Source organism: Sus scrofa, chromosome 4, assembly GCF_000003025.6.
Source record: "Sus scrofa isolate TJ Tabasco breed Duroc chromosome 4, Sscrofa11.1, whole genome shotgun sequence".
NCBI classification, from domain to species: domain Eukaryota; kingdom Metazoa; phylum Chordata; class Mammalia; order Artiodactyla; family Suidae; genus Sus; species Sus scrofa.
The window spans coordinates 29187409-29205054 of record NC_010446.5 but is presented as its reverse complement, the minus strand read 5'-3'; the positions used below and the strand labels follow the sequence as shown (position 1 = coordinate 29205054).

Sequence of the window (17646 nt, the reverse complement as noted above, 5' to 3'; positions counted from 1 at the left end):
CATTTGTGTTTCCTTTAATACTTTTACAACAATAAAAGTAATCCAGTTTGGTGCATTGTAACCAGTAATTTTTAAAATGAGATAGAATTAAAAAGAATAGGAAAAATAGTATTCATTGCACAAATAAAATATTAAAAGAGCTTGGAAGTTGTCACTCCCATCTTCATAACAAGAAAAAGTTGAAGAAACTGAAAATCAATCTTTCTTTCTTTCTTTCTTTCTTTTTCTTTCTTTCTTTCTTTCTTTCTTTCTTTCTTTCTTTCTTTCTTTCTTTCTTTCTTTCTTTCTTTCTTTCATCTTTTTGTCTTTTGGGGCTGCACCTGTGGCATATGAAGTTTCCCAGGCTAGGGATCAAATCAGAGCTATAGCTGGCAGCCTACACCACAGTCACAGCAACATGGTATCTAGCTGTGTCTGCGACCTACACCACAGCTCACAGCAACACCGGATCCTTAACCCAATGAGTGAGGCCAGGTATCAAACCTGCATCCAACCATGGATACTAGTCAGGTTTGTTAATCACCAAGCCACGACAGGAACTCCAGAAAGTCATCATTTCTTAGAATCAGAGAACTGAGGCCAAGGACAATTGTTGCTCCTAAAATCTGACAGACAGAAAGATACAGAGAATCAGTTTACAAGGAGCAGAAGTCTAAGAGCAGAACCTAGCAGCAGGAGCCAGTATTGGATTCTTTAAACTGTAACTGATGAATTGCTAAATGGCTCAATGTTTGAAAGTTAAAACTTTCAAAACTTGAGAGTTAAAAACTGCAAGGTGTCCATTTTAAGGGGACTCTCACGCTATTCTGAATTTTACCTCTAGAAGCTCTATTAGGTTCTCACTGTGTAGGCGGGAGACAAAATTCCCTAGTGCTTCCAGCAGGAGGAGGGGGAGAGTAACCATTCTGAAATGAACCCTGAGCTTTCTGTTCTTTTTTTTTTTTTTTTGTCTTTTTGCTATTTCTTGGGCCGCTCCCGTGACATACGGAGGTTCCCAGGCTAGGGGTCGAATTGGAGCTGTAGCCACGGGCCTACGCCAGAGCCACAGCAACGCAGGATCCGAGCCATGTCTGCAACCTACACCACAGCTTACGGCAATGCCGGATCGTTAACCCACTGAGCAAGGGCAGGGACCAAACCCGCAACCTCATGGTTCCTAGTCGAATTCATTCACCGCTGCGCCACAACGGGAACTCCTGAGCTTTCTGTTCTTAACAAAGTCTCTCCTTAAGGGAAACAAACTATCTTAAGGCTTAACTGACTGGGATTTTACAAAAGACTAACTGACCTGTGGGAAAGGAAATACCCAACCCAGGCTCACTAAAAGACTGAGACCTCTCACACTCACACTCTGCACAAAAATAAACTCAAAATGGCTTAAAGATTTAAACATGAGACAAGACACCAGAAAACTCCTAAAGAGAACATAGGCAAAACATTCTCTGACATCAGCCTTCAAATGCTTTCTCAGGTCAGTCTCCCAAGGCAACAGAAATAAAAACAAACAAACAAAAAAACCCAGTGGGAACTAATCAAGTTGACAAGCTTTTGCACAGCAAAGGAAACCATTAAAAAAAAAAAAAAAAAAAAAAAAAAACCCAAAGAGACAACCTATGGAATGGGAGAAAACAATTTCAAACGATGCAACTGACAAGGGCTTAATTTCTAAAATATACAAACAACTTTTACAACTCAACAGCAAAAAACCAACAACCCAATTGAAAAATGAGCAAAAGACATTTCCTTTCTCCAAAGAAAATATACAGATGGCCAATAAGCACATGAAAAAATGCTCAACATCAATAATAATTAGAAAAATTCAAATCAAAAGCACTATGAAGTACCACCTCACACCAGTCAGGATGGCCATCATTAATAAGTCCACAAAAACAAGTGCTGGAGGGGGTGTGGAGAAAAGAGAACATTCCTCCACTGTTGGTGGGAATGTATACTGGTACAACCACTATGGAAAACAGTATGGAGGTACCTCAGAAGACTATATATACAACTACCATATGACCCAGCAATCCCACCTTGGGCATATATCCAGACAAAACTTTCCTTGAAAAAGACACATACACCCGCATGCTCATTGCAGCACTATTCACAATAGCCAAGACATGGAAACAACCTAAATGTCCATTGACAGTTGAATAGATTAAGAAGATATGGTATATATACACAATGGAATACTACTCAGCCATAAAAAAGAACAGAAGAATGCCATTTGCAGCAACATGGATGGAACTAGAGACTCTCATACTAAGTGAAGTAAGTCAGAAAGAGAAAGACAAACACCATGTGACATCACTTATATCTGGAATCTAATATATGGCACAGAAAAGAAACTCATGGACTTGGAGAACAGACTTGTGGTTGCCAAGGGGGGGGGAGGGAATAGGATGGATGGGGTGCTTGGGGTTAATAGATGCAAACTATTGCCTTTGGAATGGATTAGCAATGAGATCCTGCTGTGTAGCACTGGAAACTATGTCTAGTCACTTATGATGGAGCATGATAATGTGAGAAAAAGAATGTATATATAAATGAGTGACTGGGTCACCTTACTGTACAGTAGGAAATTGATGAACACTATAAACCAGGTATAATGGAAAAAATAAAAATCGTTTTTTAAAAAAAGGAAACACACACAAAAAAGAAAAAAAATAGATGAGACCTAATCATAGGACTATAGAATAACTTCCTTCCTCTTACAACTTGCCACAACATTCATAGGGCTCCTTATACTATCAGATTACAGCTAAAAGAACTACAAGCCTCACATCCTATTAAGAAGTCTGTGAAAACCCAAAGACTACAGGGGAGTACAATAGCAATGACACTAAAGGAAATTTATAGTTTCTGATACCATAAGTACAGTAAACAGTAAACATAGTCTGCTGCTACCTAGATGAACATAAAGTATATATTGTCCTATAATAATTTGCATGTTTAATGTACATCAATATAGACAATATGAATGTGTGTATTAGATTGTGATTTAAAATGTATTCTTACTGTGGATCACACTCAGAAAGGTTGAAATCACTTGGCATAAGTCATCTCTTGACTGCGCTCTCTACAAAACCAAATAATACTGGTACCTATGTACTTACCCATTCAAGTATGGTCAAGAGTTTCTTCCATTCCATGTAGCGATTGCTCAGGGAATATATGGACAATGAATGTTCATGAATGCTATTTTGTTATTTTCATAAATATAATGGGGATCTCACAGACTGATACTCTTCAACAAGAACTAGCTTCAACACTTCTAGTCAGGAAAAGTCCTATGTCCTAGCAATGCTTCTCTCTTAGCAAACTGTGATACTCACTGAACTGGCAAAAGATGCCAAAGAAGCTAGAGGCCCTGAGACCCTGACAGGCATGCTTACCCTCTTCTTACTTGTGCTAGCTATAGTCTCCACTTGCAGCATTATTGTCTGTGAAGCAAACAGAGGTTTTCGAGTATAAATATGGCATATGATATATTTCCTTTAGTATTAAGACTCTCAGTAATTGCCTCCTTAAGATACTACTGTACTTTCTTTACTGCTTCCTATGTGTACATCTTTATTCTTGCTCTTAGAACTCACTTAAACAAATCTCACGCATCTGTAAGATCAAACTCCTCTTAAGTCTAACTCCTCTATGAAGCTGCCCTAGCTTTCCTATTAGTTATCCCAGTCTCTAAGGGTCCAAAGACTGATTTCATGAATCATTCTTTTTAACACAAAAATCATTTAGCACCATGGATTTATTACTTATTTCACACATATGAATATTGACACACCTGTTAAATCGAAAACTCCTATAGTAGATGGTCATTTCTTTTATATTCCATCTCAGCTGTTCAAAAGATTGGCATGTAGCAGATACTCAGTAAATAACTATTTAATGATAATACATGCTGAAGAGGGTGTGAAGAAACGGGAACCCTCCTACACTGTTGGTGGGAATGTAAATAGATGTAGCCACTATGACAAACAGTATGGAGGTTCCATAAAAACTAACAATAGAGTTACAAATGATCCACCTATCCCACTGCTGGGCATATATCTAGAGAAAACTCTAATTCAAAGAGATACATGCACTCAACATTCACAGCAGCACTATTTACAATAGCCAAGACATGGAAGCAACTTAAATGTCCATTGACAGATGAATGGATAGAGAATATATGGTATATATACATAATGGAATACTACTCAGCCTTAAAAGGAATGAAATAATGCCATTTATAGAAACATGGATGCACCTAGAGATTAGTCTACAAAGTGGAATAAGTCAAAGAGAAAGACAAATACCATATTATCATATGGTATCATATTATCACATTTTACTCATATGAGGAATTTAAAATATTATACAAATGAACTTATTTATACACCTGTAACAGACTCAGACAGAGAAAACAAACTTATGGTTACCAAAGGGTAAAGAGGGGGGAGGGATAAATTAGGTGTTTGAGATAAGCAGATACAAACTACCATAAATATGAAATAGATAAATAACAAAGTCCTACTGTAGAGCACAGGGAACTACATTTAATATCTTGTAATAAACTATAGTGGAAAAGAATATGAAAACTATACACACACACACATATATATAATAACTGAATCACTTTGCTATACACCAGAAACTAACACAACATTGTGAATCTACACTTCAATAAAAAATTTGAAATGCTTATTCAATGAATGTGATTCATGAATAATTCAATATATTGATTTCTTCAAGAAGAACAGTTGTGACTGTTAACAATATTTAAAAACTGAGTTTATATTGCACTGATGTTCTGTTCTTATCACTTAAAACACTGCTAAATAAAACCTCTACTCATTCTATTGTTGATTCTACAAATAATTATTTACACCCTCTATGTGTGAAATGTCTTGGTAGGAGCTAGTTGTTCAAAGATTTCAAGACAGGAGTTCTCTTGTGGTGCAGTGGGTTAAGGATCTAAGATTGTCACTGCAGCAGCTTGGAGCACTGCTGTGGCACAGGTTTGATCCTAGACCCGGAACTTCCATAAGTCAGAGCGTGGCCAAAAAAACCAAACAAACAAAAAAAACAAACAAAAACGCCATAAGTTCGCAAAACTAGCAGTCCATGAGATGGTACCAGTTCTTGCGAAAATGTCTTTCTAGAATTTAAAAATTACACTGATGGTGCTGACTCTCCCAATTGCAAGAATACTTAAAAAGATGAATAAAGGTGGAGTTCTCTTTGTGGCGTAGTGGTTAACGAATCCGACTAGGAACCATGAGGTTGTGGGTTTGATCCCTGGCCTTGCTCAGTGGGTTAAGGATCCGGCGTTGCTGTGAGCTCTGGTGTCGGTTGCAGACTCAGTTGGATCATGAGTTGCTGTGGCTCTGGGAATCACTAGCCTGGGAACCTCTATATGCCGCTGGAGCGGCCCAAGAAATGGCAAAAAGACAAAAAGACAAAAAAAAAAAAAAAAAAAAGATGAATAAAGGTATTAGTTAGCCCTGTAGTAGTAGATCTTAATACGGGAGTAGATCTTAAAAAGCCTATTTAGATAATTCCTTCTTCATGTGGAGCTTCTAATTAACTCTTCAATTTATAATTCCCTGGGGTTTTGCCACAACATCATCAATTCAGTTATTTTCTCAGTGACCCATAGACCAATGAAAACATATTTCTAAGTAAAACTCCTTTATCTTTCTTAATATCTAAAAAGTACTTTCTACTATAGGATGATGAAAATTCAAGGGACAAACAAGATTATCATTGAGTTACATTCCAGGTACAAAATCTTATTACTCAGGTTGGCATTTACACAACCAATGTTAAACATTAACATTAAACAACTGATGTCTCAAGCATTCAACACTGTCATACCCTTTTGTAAATCTGCAGGATCTTCTCTAAGTATCAACATCCTTGGAAACATTGACTCATTTTCTAGTTACGTACTGAAATTTCTTTTAATTTTTTGTGTCTATACATATGTCTTGATTAGTTTTTTTGAAGATTTCTGAAAACCTATCAAAATACCCTCTAAGCCTCTGAATCTAGAATCACTTTGACCTAAAAACTACTGTCCAAGTAGCCAAATGACCAATAAACTCAAATAGTATCTCTATTAATTCTACCTACAAATAATTCTGATTGAGTTCATTTATTTATGTACATTCAGACCCCTATATGGTTTATATAAACTAAGCATTTTTATAGACAATATAATTCTTCCTTCTTTATTTCTAAAACAAATTCATTCAAATCTTGTGTTAGCCAGTTTTTGATATAACCCGATATCTGTGGGTTATAAAAACAAAAATGTATTACTTGCCCAAATTCATGAGGGTTCAGGCCCTGACAGGTGAGTTTGGTTGAGTTAGACCTTCACTCCATAGTAAGTATTTTTTCATTCCATAGCCCAGGTTAAAGGAGTAAGCTAGTATCTTTGATATGCTATTCTCATTTTTTGGGAAAAATAAGATTGAGTACCAAGCCATGCACAATATGTAAGCACATTTAAAACTACGTAGACATCCTATTAGCTGAAAAAGTAATAAGACCTAGGCCAAGGTCAGTGGAAAGGGAATTAGGCTGTGCTCTCAGAAAAGCATGGCAAGGAGTTCCCGTTGTGGCGCAGTGGTTAACGAATCCGACTAGGAACCATGAGGTTGCGGGTTCGGTCCCTGCCCTTGCTCAGTGGGTTAACGATCCGGCGTTGCCGTGAGCTGTGGTGTAGGTTGCAGACGCGGCTCGGATCCCGCGTTGCTGTGGCTCTTGCGTAGGCCCGTGGGTACAGCTCCGATTCAACCCCTAGCCTGGGAACCTCCATATGCCGCTGGAGCGGCCCAAGAAATAGCAACAACAACAACAACAAAAAGACAAAAGACAAAAAAAAAAAAAAGAAAAGCATGGCAAGAAAATGGAGGTTAGGGAAGCAATGACCAAAAACACTTGCCTTGGCCAGGCATGATAATAACCACTTGCATGAATTATCTCACAACAGGAGGTCTCAATAATGAACATAGTGCTACTGCTGAAAACTAACTGGGAGAATTCAGGAGTGGCCAAACGAGGGAGGAAATGCTAGCCCATAATATGTCCTGTCAAATTCCCAAAAGTCCTCACAGTGGAATCCATCTTGACTGAGAGATGCGTGCCACCAGGAAGAGCCTGAGTTGGACCAAATATGTGCACAAACAGGATGGTTGGCTACAGACAACCTGGAAACTAACTCCACCACCATAAAAACTGAGACTGCGAGCCACTTGGTAGAGCAGTTCTCTTGGGTTCCCTTACCCTACTTCTTTCTGCCTCAGTGCCCCTCCCAATAAAGTCTTTTGTTAGTAGGTATGTCTCATCAGACAATTCATTTCCAAGTGCTAGACAGGACTCCACTGTGGGGCCCAGGAAGCACTCCCCCTTCATGCACAGAGGGAATAAATATGTGTAAAATAATGTAAATTTTCACATCCGGCTCTAGTTCACAAATGCTCATTTCCTTCCCATAAACAAAATGTGATCACCCCATCCTAAAGATACTCCAAGTGTGATCTAATCAAAACATCTAGCTTGAAACCCAGGATCTTGAGCTTATATCATGCCCAAAAGCAGCTCTACTGAACCAAAGGCCTATGAACCAAAAGAATTGTTATTGTAACCAACTGTGATGAAATATACACCTACACATCCATAATAAAAGTGTGTTAACACAATAAACACTCATTTAGAAAGAGGAAAAAGGGGAGAACCTAGCAATCACTGGTCCACAGCAGTTTTGAAATCCCATAAGAAACTATTATAAGGTCCACTAACCTGAAGTTTAGGAAACATTGTTTAGTCAGTCTTCTGTTTTGTTTCCTGGAAGTAACTTCATAGGCTATTATTCTTCATAACTCTTGACTTCACCTTCTGGGAAGTCCTTCCTTTTCCAATATCTTCTTTGGAGGAAATTTCCCTCTTTGGCTGCTAAACAGCTTCCTTAGCCTGCCAAAAAAGTTGAGAGCTCAAGAATAGTTTTATTGTTCAAACAATCACAACCTCTTAATTCAGGGTGACAGCAATTTTGACAATACAACTTAAAAAAAAATTGTTAGTTTCTTTGATATCTTTGTTTCCTCTAATGCCTCCTGCCAATAGCCAGATCCATAATTAACAGACATCCCTGTAGGGACAATTACAGCTAATTTTCACTCTTTAGGCTCCAATTAGGTGAATCTATGTTCTTTTAACCCTGGTCCATTTGTAAAAGTGAAATGACTTACTGGAGATCACTTTAACATAATCAGAGCTCTTAACAAGTGATGTAGTGACAATAGTCTTAATGTGGTCTTTGCTCCCAAGCCTGTCTTCATCATTGACATCTTCTTCTTGGTCACACCTGCAGCATATGTAAGTTCCTGGGCCAGGTACTGAACCCTCACCACAGCAGTGACCTGAGCCATAAGAGTGACAATGCTGGATCCTTAACCTGCTAGGCCACCAGTGAACCCCCTCTTATTATTATTACTAATTGGGCATACATTTACTTAATAGAATGAAAATATTACACTTCATACTTACGAAGGATGAAAAAACTCTTTACAGGCACCTAACAATATTAATTTTTAAACACTACTCTTATCTTTTGATCCTTATAATGGGCTTCTAAAAGCTAAGGCAACCTAAACAGTGATTTACAAAGGAATGGATAAAGAAGATGTGGTACATATAGACAATGGAATATTATTCAGCCATAAAAAAGAATGAAATAATGCCGTTTACAGCATGGATGAACCTAGAGATTATCACACTGTTTAAGTAAGCCAGAGAAAGACAAATATCATATGATACACTTATATACATCATCTAGTAAAATGACACAAAAAATTTATTTGTAAAACTGAAACAAACTCACAAAATTCAAAATCAAACTTATGGTCACCAAAGGGGAAACCATGGGGAGAAGGGATAAATTAGGAGAATGGGATTACCATACATGCACTAGTGTATATAAAATAAATAACTAGGAAGGATTTACTGTACAGCACATGGAAATCTATTCAATATCTGTAATAACCTGTATGGGAAAAAAGAATGTATATATGTATATGTATAACTGATATACTCTGCTTTATACCTGAAACTAATACAACATTGTAATTCAACTATACTCCAACAAAATTAAAATAAATAATGAATAATATAAATTGCTCCTTCTCCCATTTATCTACTTAAAAGTCTCTTTGAAATTACCCTTAAAATTGCCTACATGTTACTATGGTAATTTCATATTCGCAAGTTGCTAAATTTCTGATGGGCTTTGAATTCACTAAGAATAATTGAAAGTATTCCATGTAATAAAATGTACACACAACTAGAAAAAGACTATCCATGCTCTTGGCTTGGTCTTTGCACTGAGGCTTTGTATTTATTTGCAAATAGTTTAAAGAGATGAGAAATGTAACATCTTTCAACTCTGGATTTCTGCATACTTCTTTTCCCTTCTATTCTCATTTGAAAAAAAATCCAACTATTTTCTGAATTTAATCTTCCTTATAATGCCTAATAAGCAATTTTGGGTTACCAACATTCTCTCTTGAAATTCTTTGCAAAGTTTATAGGTATATTTTCTGCCTTTCAAATTATCTGAGGTGATAGTTTTAGCAGAAATTTCACCACTGCCTGGTACAAGTTGTCATTTTCCAGCCTCTTTAACATCAGGGGCTCCTTAAAATGGCACAGTGCAAATACTACATATTTTAGTTTATTGTTCTTGTTACAGTAGTGCCTTGTTTCTAGGTACCAATTTCTTTATTAATCAACTTTTGTTGTGGTGAGAAACAGTCCCAAACCTCAACAACTTGCAACAACAAACAGTTGTTTGTCATTCATGTCACTGGGTTCTTTGGTGTTCAGCTTGCATCATGCATCTTCTCTCTTTGAATCAAGTCTGAGGAGTAACCATTATCTTTTATTTTTATTTTTATTTTTTGTCTTTTTAGGGCTGCACTCACGGCATCTGGAGGTTCCCAGGCTAGGGGTTGAATCAGAGCTGTAGCTGCTGGCCTACACCACAGCCACAGCAACACAGGATCTGAGCCACATCTGTGACCTACACCACAGCTCACAGCAATGCCAGATCCTCAATCCACTGAGTGAGGTCAGGGATCAAACCCACATCCTCATGGACGCTAGTCGGGTTCATTAACCACTGAGCCACAACAGGAACTCCTTTTATTTTTATTTTATTTTTGTTGCCACTATTCAAAAGATGCTTTTTTGACCATGGAAGGCAGGAAGAAGACCATGCAAGTCTACTTAAAGTTTCTGTCCAGATGTGTTAAATGTTATATCTGCTCACATCCCATTGATCATAGCAAACTGCACAATCACCAAACTTAACCAGAGGTAATGGGTGAGGAGAGCAAATGCCAACCATAGGAAAGGAAGGAAAAGAATATTTATGGACAAAAAATACAATGTACTCAACTTTTCAGTAAACAACAAACTGTATTCCTCCCAGTTGCTAAAGACATTCTATAAACAAAACAGTGTCTCTGATCTCAGGAAACTCAGTCTAGTGGAAATTCATCTAAGAGGCAACTGAAATGTAACATTAGAAGTGTACAGGAATCCAAGCCACTTAACCCGGAATTAAGACATAAAGGAAGGCTTCCAGGAGGAGGTAATAACTGAAGCAATATCTGAATGGTGAACAGGAGTTAGAAGCAGCAGGTGAGGAGCTGTGGACAGGGAGAGACTTCTCAGTATCTCAGCAAGAGCAAGGCCCAAGGGTAAGAGGAAGCACGGAGAACCAGAAATATTTCAGTATGGTTTCAGGACAGACACCAACCCTGACAAATGTACAAAACAATTTTCACATTTAAAAGAGAAATATTGGGTTTAAATCTGTGGAGTCACAAAAAACAGCTTAACATTAATATACTGATATATACTGAAAACAGAAAAAGAAAAAAAAAAAGATCTCTGTTCCTTTCAGAGGTAGAATAACCCAGAGAGCATGGGCATTTATACTTAAGCCAAGTCAAGGTGAAATGCAGAAATAATTTTATTTTTTATTTAATTAATTAATTTATTATTTATTTTTGCTTTTTAGGGCCATACCTGCGGCATATGGAAGTTCCCAGGCTAGGGGTCCAATCAGAGCTACAGCTGCCAACCTGTGGGATCTGAACCTCGTCTGTGACCTACACCAGAGCTCATGGCAACGCTGGATCCTTAGTCCACTGAGCAAGGCCAGGGATTGAACCTGGGTCCTCATGGATACTAGCCGGGTTCGCTACCATTGAGCCATGACGGGAACTCCAAATGCAGAAATAATTTGATTACACTGTCTTGTAGCCTGGTGCTTTTCTTCAGCATGCTTTGTGAGAAATCCTCAGGGCTGAAATTGTCTGGATGCTGTTAATGTGGTAATTATTTTACTATCAAGGATGACAATTGGCAAGAGAAAAATTGCCTTGAGGTTTATAGTTTGTATCTCTCATCAGAAAATACAGTTGCTTCTGTCAATTAACTACTTTAGCCAGATTCTGGAAAAACAGAAGTTGAAATGAATTTTACTCTATCACTATTCAGGGGTGTGGCTTTGAGTCTGGTCTTAGCGGTGTGAAGGAATCTGAAGAGCATCCCTATTTTGCGTCTTAGCACAGTGACTGCACTGTGGAAGAGTCCAGCAAACTTATAACCTGGGTGGGCCTCACGGTCCTTTTGAAAGGGACAGCTGGGAAATGTTAACATGCTGATGACAAGCATAAAAAAAGAACACTTACGGTTCAGTTTGTACTCAATGTGCATGTATTTTAAAAAGAGGAATCTTGTAAGTGTCACCACGAACTGCTTTCAAAACAGGATCTGGATCTGGTAAAATAGTCCAGGATACAGACATTTTAAATATTCACCTTCGTTTAAGTCATTCTTTGCACTTCCCTTAAGCACCTTTGTAGTGCTGCTGCCTATCTCTGTAAGGACCAGCCATAAGAAGAAAAGTTATAGTAAAAACAAAAATTTAGAATTATCAAATTAGAGATCAAATGTTGATGCAAGTTAATGAACTACATGTGATCTTTTTATCACCAATACATTGTATATGTGATAATACATTTGCCTCAACTCTATCATTATTGTCACACTGCTTTGAGTCTGCTCCTCTGATCAGATTCAACAACAGGCAAAAGCATTGAAAAGGCAAAGTATGCCTTTGTTGTCTTCCATTCACCCAGGATCTCACTGCTCTTGCTACAAAATTACCTCTTTTTCTCCATCCTAGTATCAATAGCTACTAACATTTACTGGTTGCTTAACTAAGCTCTGGACAATGTGCCACTCAAGTATGGACATTATATAACAATAGTAGGTAACCATGTTTCTCTCATCTTACAGATAAGAAAGCTGAGACACCTCAAACATTAAATCATTTTCTCAAGCTCATAAAGCTAGTAAAGTGGTAGAGGCAAGACTCAAACCAGATCTTTTTAACTGTAAGAAAATTCATAATTCTTACCATAACACTGCCTTCTACACTTGGACTGATTTTGTACACATTGTAAGGTGTGGCTAAGAGGGGAGCAAACTGTTTAATACTAAGGTGTGAATGACTACAACCCGTCCTCCTATCCACCCCCTCCCTAAACCTTTTACCTTTTTATTGTCTTTGAAAAATGAACCTTCTCATTCAAGTGACTCTTTAACTGGATTGATTTAATGCAAGGTGACAAAAGGAAATCAAACAATTTTAGACAAACTGAGGAAGTATTTGGAAATAGGAATGAGAAGCAGGAGCCATTCAGGTACCATTTAGGTCATTCCTTATAGCTGGTAGTGGAATCTCTTTTGGCTGATGCTTTGTTTTGGAGAAGGTCTAACTAATATCACAGACTCACACATTAAGTCAGCCTTGCTTGCCTCCTCTCTTGAAAATATTTAGCATAATTTAAAGCTTTAACTAAAAAGACTGAAGAAAATCAGTGAGGTGTATTAATAATAGACATCTGAATGCAGATTTTTATTTCTGATGGATGATAAATACTTAAATTTCCCTATTTGAGTGCACAGGATACTAGTAATAGAGGATAGCAAATTGATCCAGTTTGCATGAATTTTAAGTCTCTAGTAGTAAGGCAAGATTTCCACTTGTCCTCATTCATGATTTATTTACCAGGCAGCTTCTATTTATTCTTAAGTTTTTAGCTACATCTAACGTAAACTCTTTTTCCATATCTCCTCTACCTTCATTTACTTACAAGGTTAATTTATCTTTTTTCTTTTTTTTTTTTTTTTTTTTTTTGCATTCCCTAAGCACTCATTATCTTTCTCTATATGACAGCTCCTACACAGTACACTGTAATTTTTAACATGTTCTTTACATTTACATTGTCTTTTTTCACTTTAACAATTTCTGAGGGTCTACACTGTCTTACAGATTTTTAATAAGAGTAGCCAGCAGTTCTGGCACTGATTATTGAATAAATAAGGATATAATTCCTTTGCCTGTATTTTTTGAAAGATGCCAGTCACAGGGTCAGTATAACCTAAAATGAATTTCTGCAAGAGTTTAAAATTTTATCTATATCAAACTGCTTCTTCTAATTCATTCCTCTTTGTTTTATTTGCTTGCTCACTCCTGCTCTCTCTTGTACTTACACTCTCTTTTGCTTTTGCCTTTCTGCTTTTTTACTCTCTCTAACTTCACCTTTCACCATTGTTTGTCTTTGATTAGCTTCATTCTGTAGCAGACTCCTCATTGTGACAGGCAAGATGGCCACTGGTGCCAAGTTCAACATTTCCAAGCTTAGAAACCTTACCAGAAAGAGAACATGTTTATTTAGTGTTTAAATGTTATCACCCTGCTTGATTTACTTTATCTTACTTTTTGCAGGTAATATTCTAATATGAGGGTAGGTCAGAGGATATACTTCAAATATCTGGAACCTGATCTATTACCTTCTTTGTATATTAGCTAGGTTTTTTTTTTTTTTAAACTGTGTTAATGCTGTGTAACAAACAACCCCCCCCCCGCCCAAATCTCAGCCACAGTTTCAGGAGGTTCTCCCTTGCTCTAAAATTTCTTCCAGCAACTCTCAGTCTATGATTTCTTGTTAATGTATTGCATTTGTTCCATTCCCTCAATCTTTGATTTAAAGTCTTAGGCATCACTCTAGTTGCATTAAATTATTAAGTCATGCTACTATTTCTGAACCAATCATGGACCCAGATAATGCTAATTAGTTTAGGCCTGAGCCACATGTGCTGCTCATGGAGATACTTCTCTGAAGTACCTGAGATGCTTAGAGGGGAGATGTGGTTACCTAAAACACAGTCAGGGTGCTGGAACTGAAACAAGGTGATAAAATCTGCTAGAATCAACAAATTTTCAACACAGAACATCATGCTTACATTTTAGATTTCTTAAGTTCAGTTTTGTGCTTTGGTCTACTTTGATCTTAGGAAGAAGGACCAGGCAAGAGACATGATCTGAACTCTCTATTAGCAGACAACACCTCAAAGACTGAACTAAGAAAATTTCCAGAAAAAAGAAGTAAAAATGAAGAGGAGATAGTTTGAAAAAGGTGATAGTTTTCTTCTGCCACCTGATCTGCTGATAAAAAGCAGCTACTTAAGTTTAAACTTTTCCCTTCCCTGGAAAAAAATATAAGACATTCTGAATTAGAAACATCTGCTGGGATATCAGTCATTGTTCCAGTTCTAGGGGAGAAAAACAGTAAAATACTGGTCATGAGAGTAGAGGAAGAGTTATCCAGAAAATTTTTTCTTGATTAAAAAAAAATGTAAGAAATGGAGAAGGAAAAATGTTAAACGATACAAGAATTCTGGAAAAAAAAAAAGCCTATACATCTGAAATTTCTGATACATGTTAGTACTTAGGGATGGTTAAGAATGATTTTAGCAATGCCGAGGACAAGAATAGTGCTGCTTCTGTTTCATACTTATAGAGTGTCTTGGACTCAATGCTTACTCAAGTACTGCTATGGTATATCAATGACGAGTTTTCCACATAGAATTCACCATGTTTATAAAAGTTGTTCCTCAACTTTTTAAAATATTTGTCTGTAAGGTAGTTTTGAATTTCTCTGAAGATTTAGGGTGTTCTTCAAGACACTATTTGAAGCCATTCCTCCGGGGATGGCCCACAATTTTCTGCTTGTTTATATTCTAGAGATGAAATGAAATAATATATGAGATGTGAATGAAATAGTCCTGGATACACGGGAAAGTGCTCAATAAACTGCAAGACAAGTTATCTTTCTTATAGCTGCTGTTATTTTGCCTCACATCATTTGAATCATTCTTCTGTAAGGGCAAATTCCATGTGTGAATTGCTGCTCTAAGGATTTGATGGCAGGAAGGTCCACCCCCAACTTTGCTGATCTCAGAGGATGAATGAAGGAAGCAGCTGGTTTCTAACATCTCTGCTTTGACAGCCCTCAGAGCCACCAGAGCCTCACATGCATTTGGGGCTATTGGTAGCTTCTGGAGTAACATCTTCAGAATGCCAATATTTTTTTCAGGGAATAGTATCCATGTGTCTCAGAGTGAAAATTAAATCCAAACTTCCTTCATCTTCAAACACTTGCTGTTCCTTTTTGAAAACTTGATGAGTCTGGTGCTCATGAAAACATGGGTTAGTGAAGATCAGTGTGAAAGGCCAGGTAACACATGTCTTCTTCCTCTACTTTGGCTCTTCATTTTCACTGTTCTAATAATTCCCCAACAGAAGAAAAGCAAGCAATGAAGCAAACAAGATACAGAAATGATGCTAACAAAGTAAAGAGTCATCTCATTGTTGACAGAAGAAATGATAGTTTAATGCAATACAGCTTGTACTGATAATAAAATACTGATCATTAAATGGTAATTTCAAGTTTGGCTATATTTTTACACTATGACATTTATATAAAAATTTTATGATGTTTTAGCTGCATTATTTATGAAGAGCAAAGGTTATGGCACAAAATAATTAGTAATATTTATTTTGAGGTTTTTATTTTATTTTATTTTTTTGTTTTTTAGGGCCATACCTGCAGCATATTGAAGTTTCCAGGCTAGGGGTCAAATCAGAGCTGCAGCTGCCTGCCTAGGCCATAGCCACAGCAATATGGGATCCAAGCTGCATCAGTGACCTACACCACAGCTCATGGCAACACCAGATCCTTAACCCATTGAGCAAGAGGCCAGGGATCGAACCCACATCCTCATGGATACTAGTGGGGTTCGTTACTGCTGAGCCACAATAGGAACTCCAGTACCTTTAGATGGGTTTAATCAATTTCAGCCTTTTGTCAGTTTTGTTTAGGAGTAGAAAGCATAATGTATTGTGTTAAGATTATAAAATATAACTTCCAAGATGGTAAGCCTAGTGAACAGGTACTGATTCTAAATTTTAAAATATAAAAGTGGGCACATTAATTTAGCAGGAAACTTCTTAGTGATAAAGAACAATTGCCTGAATGAAGAAATTACCAATTAGCCTTGAGGAAAACGCAATCATTTGATTTTCCATAGAAAATATCAGGCTCCTCTGGGCTGTCCTGCATACAAAACAAGACCAGAAGAGGAATCTTGAGGTGCCAAGAACAAATCTGGATTAATCATTAATGGCTGGTCCCTTGACAAGTGTGGTTTCCTGCTTGGGACGTTGTACTCCTGTGTTGAGTTTTGACAACTGCCAGCAGGGCCAGAGACCATCATCACCACATCATCAGGTCCTATGGAAGATCCCATGATGTTCTATTTCTCTAACATCTTCTTCCCAGAGGAAATTACATTAAAAGGAGCATCACCAGAAGCACTCAAGGTGAAATGAAGTAATAACAAAAGGGCAGATTGGTGATTATGGAAAAAGTGTAACTGCCTCACCCTGGTGATAGTGGGGGTTATAAACTGGATCTACAAATAGAACATTCAGAGAGTCTTCATACTTTTAAAATATAAGCAACAGGAGTTGCCTTTTTTTTCCCCTATTTCCCAAAATGATACTCTGATAGGCAGTATCTAATCAAGAGAAATATGGAAAGCTATCCCACAGAGAGAATAAAGAAGAGCTGGAATAAAAAACCTAATATTCAAGGTGGCCAGGTAAATGAGTAGAGGCTGACAGAATTGATTTGTATTTTCTTTTTTTGGGGGGGAGGGGGTGAAACAGAAAAAAATAGCTTTATTGCTTTGCCAGACAAAGGAGGTCACAGTAGGCTACTGCCCTCCAAATTGTGTCTGCCCTGGAGCAGATACTGAGGGTCTTATAGGGTCGAAGGAGCAGAGCGTGATCAGCTCATGGACATTCTTCTGATCACGCTAGTAAGGTAACTGGGAGTCAGTATCATCAACTTTCTGCTTTCAACAAGCCTAGGGTCTATGTGCTTGTGGGCAGCATATAGCCAACGTCTTCCACCCAGCATGGGTTCATTTGATTTGTACACTGTCTCTATGCCTATGTGGCAGAACTGGTATGATCAGGCAGGTATCCCAGCTCTTTGAGTGATTCCATCCTCATTATCACTTCTCTTATGAATAGGGCCTTTAATCAGAATTGGCTATTTCATTCAGCTCTTAGTAACGTTTTGCCTGCCCTTCCCATTCTGACTGGATAAGCCCAGCCAGAGAACCTCCAAGGTGAGCCAAGAAAGGATACCAGCCCCTCTT

The 17646-nt window shown here is 37.6% G+C and overlaps 1 long non-coding RNA gene across 4 annotated transcripts in view; it reads right to left on the bottom strand.

Annotated features, from left to right (window-relative positions):
* LOC110260238 overlaps positions 504-17646 on the bottom strand; it is a 125338-nt gene continuing 108195 nt past the window's right edge. For 3 of the 4 annotated variants that reach the window (XR_002343162.1, XR_002343158.1, XR_002343163.1), the window contains one exon: positions 7800-7971. This is a non-coding gene — a long non-coding RNA (uncharacterized LOC110260238). Of the gene's footprint in view, positions 606-7799; positions 7972-17646 lie in introns of those variants that run through there. The other variant, XR_002343159.1, reaches the window with a different exon arrangement.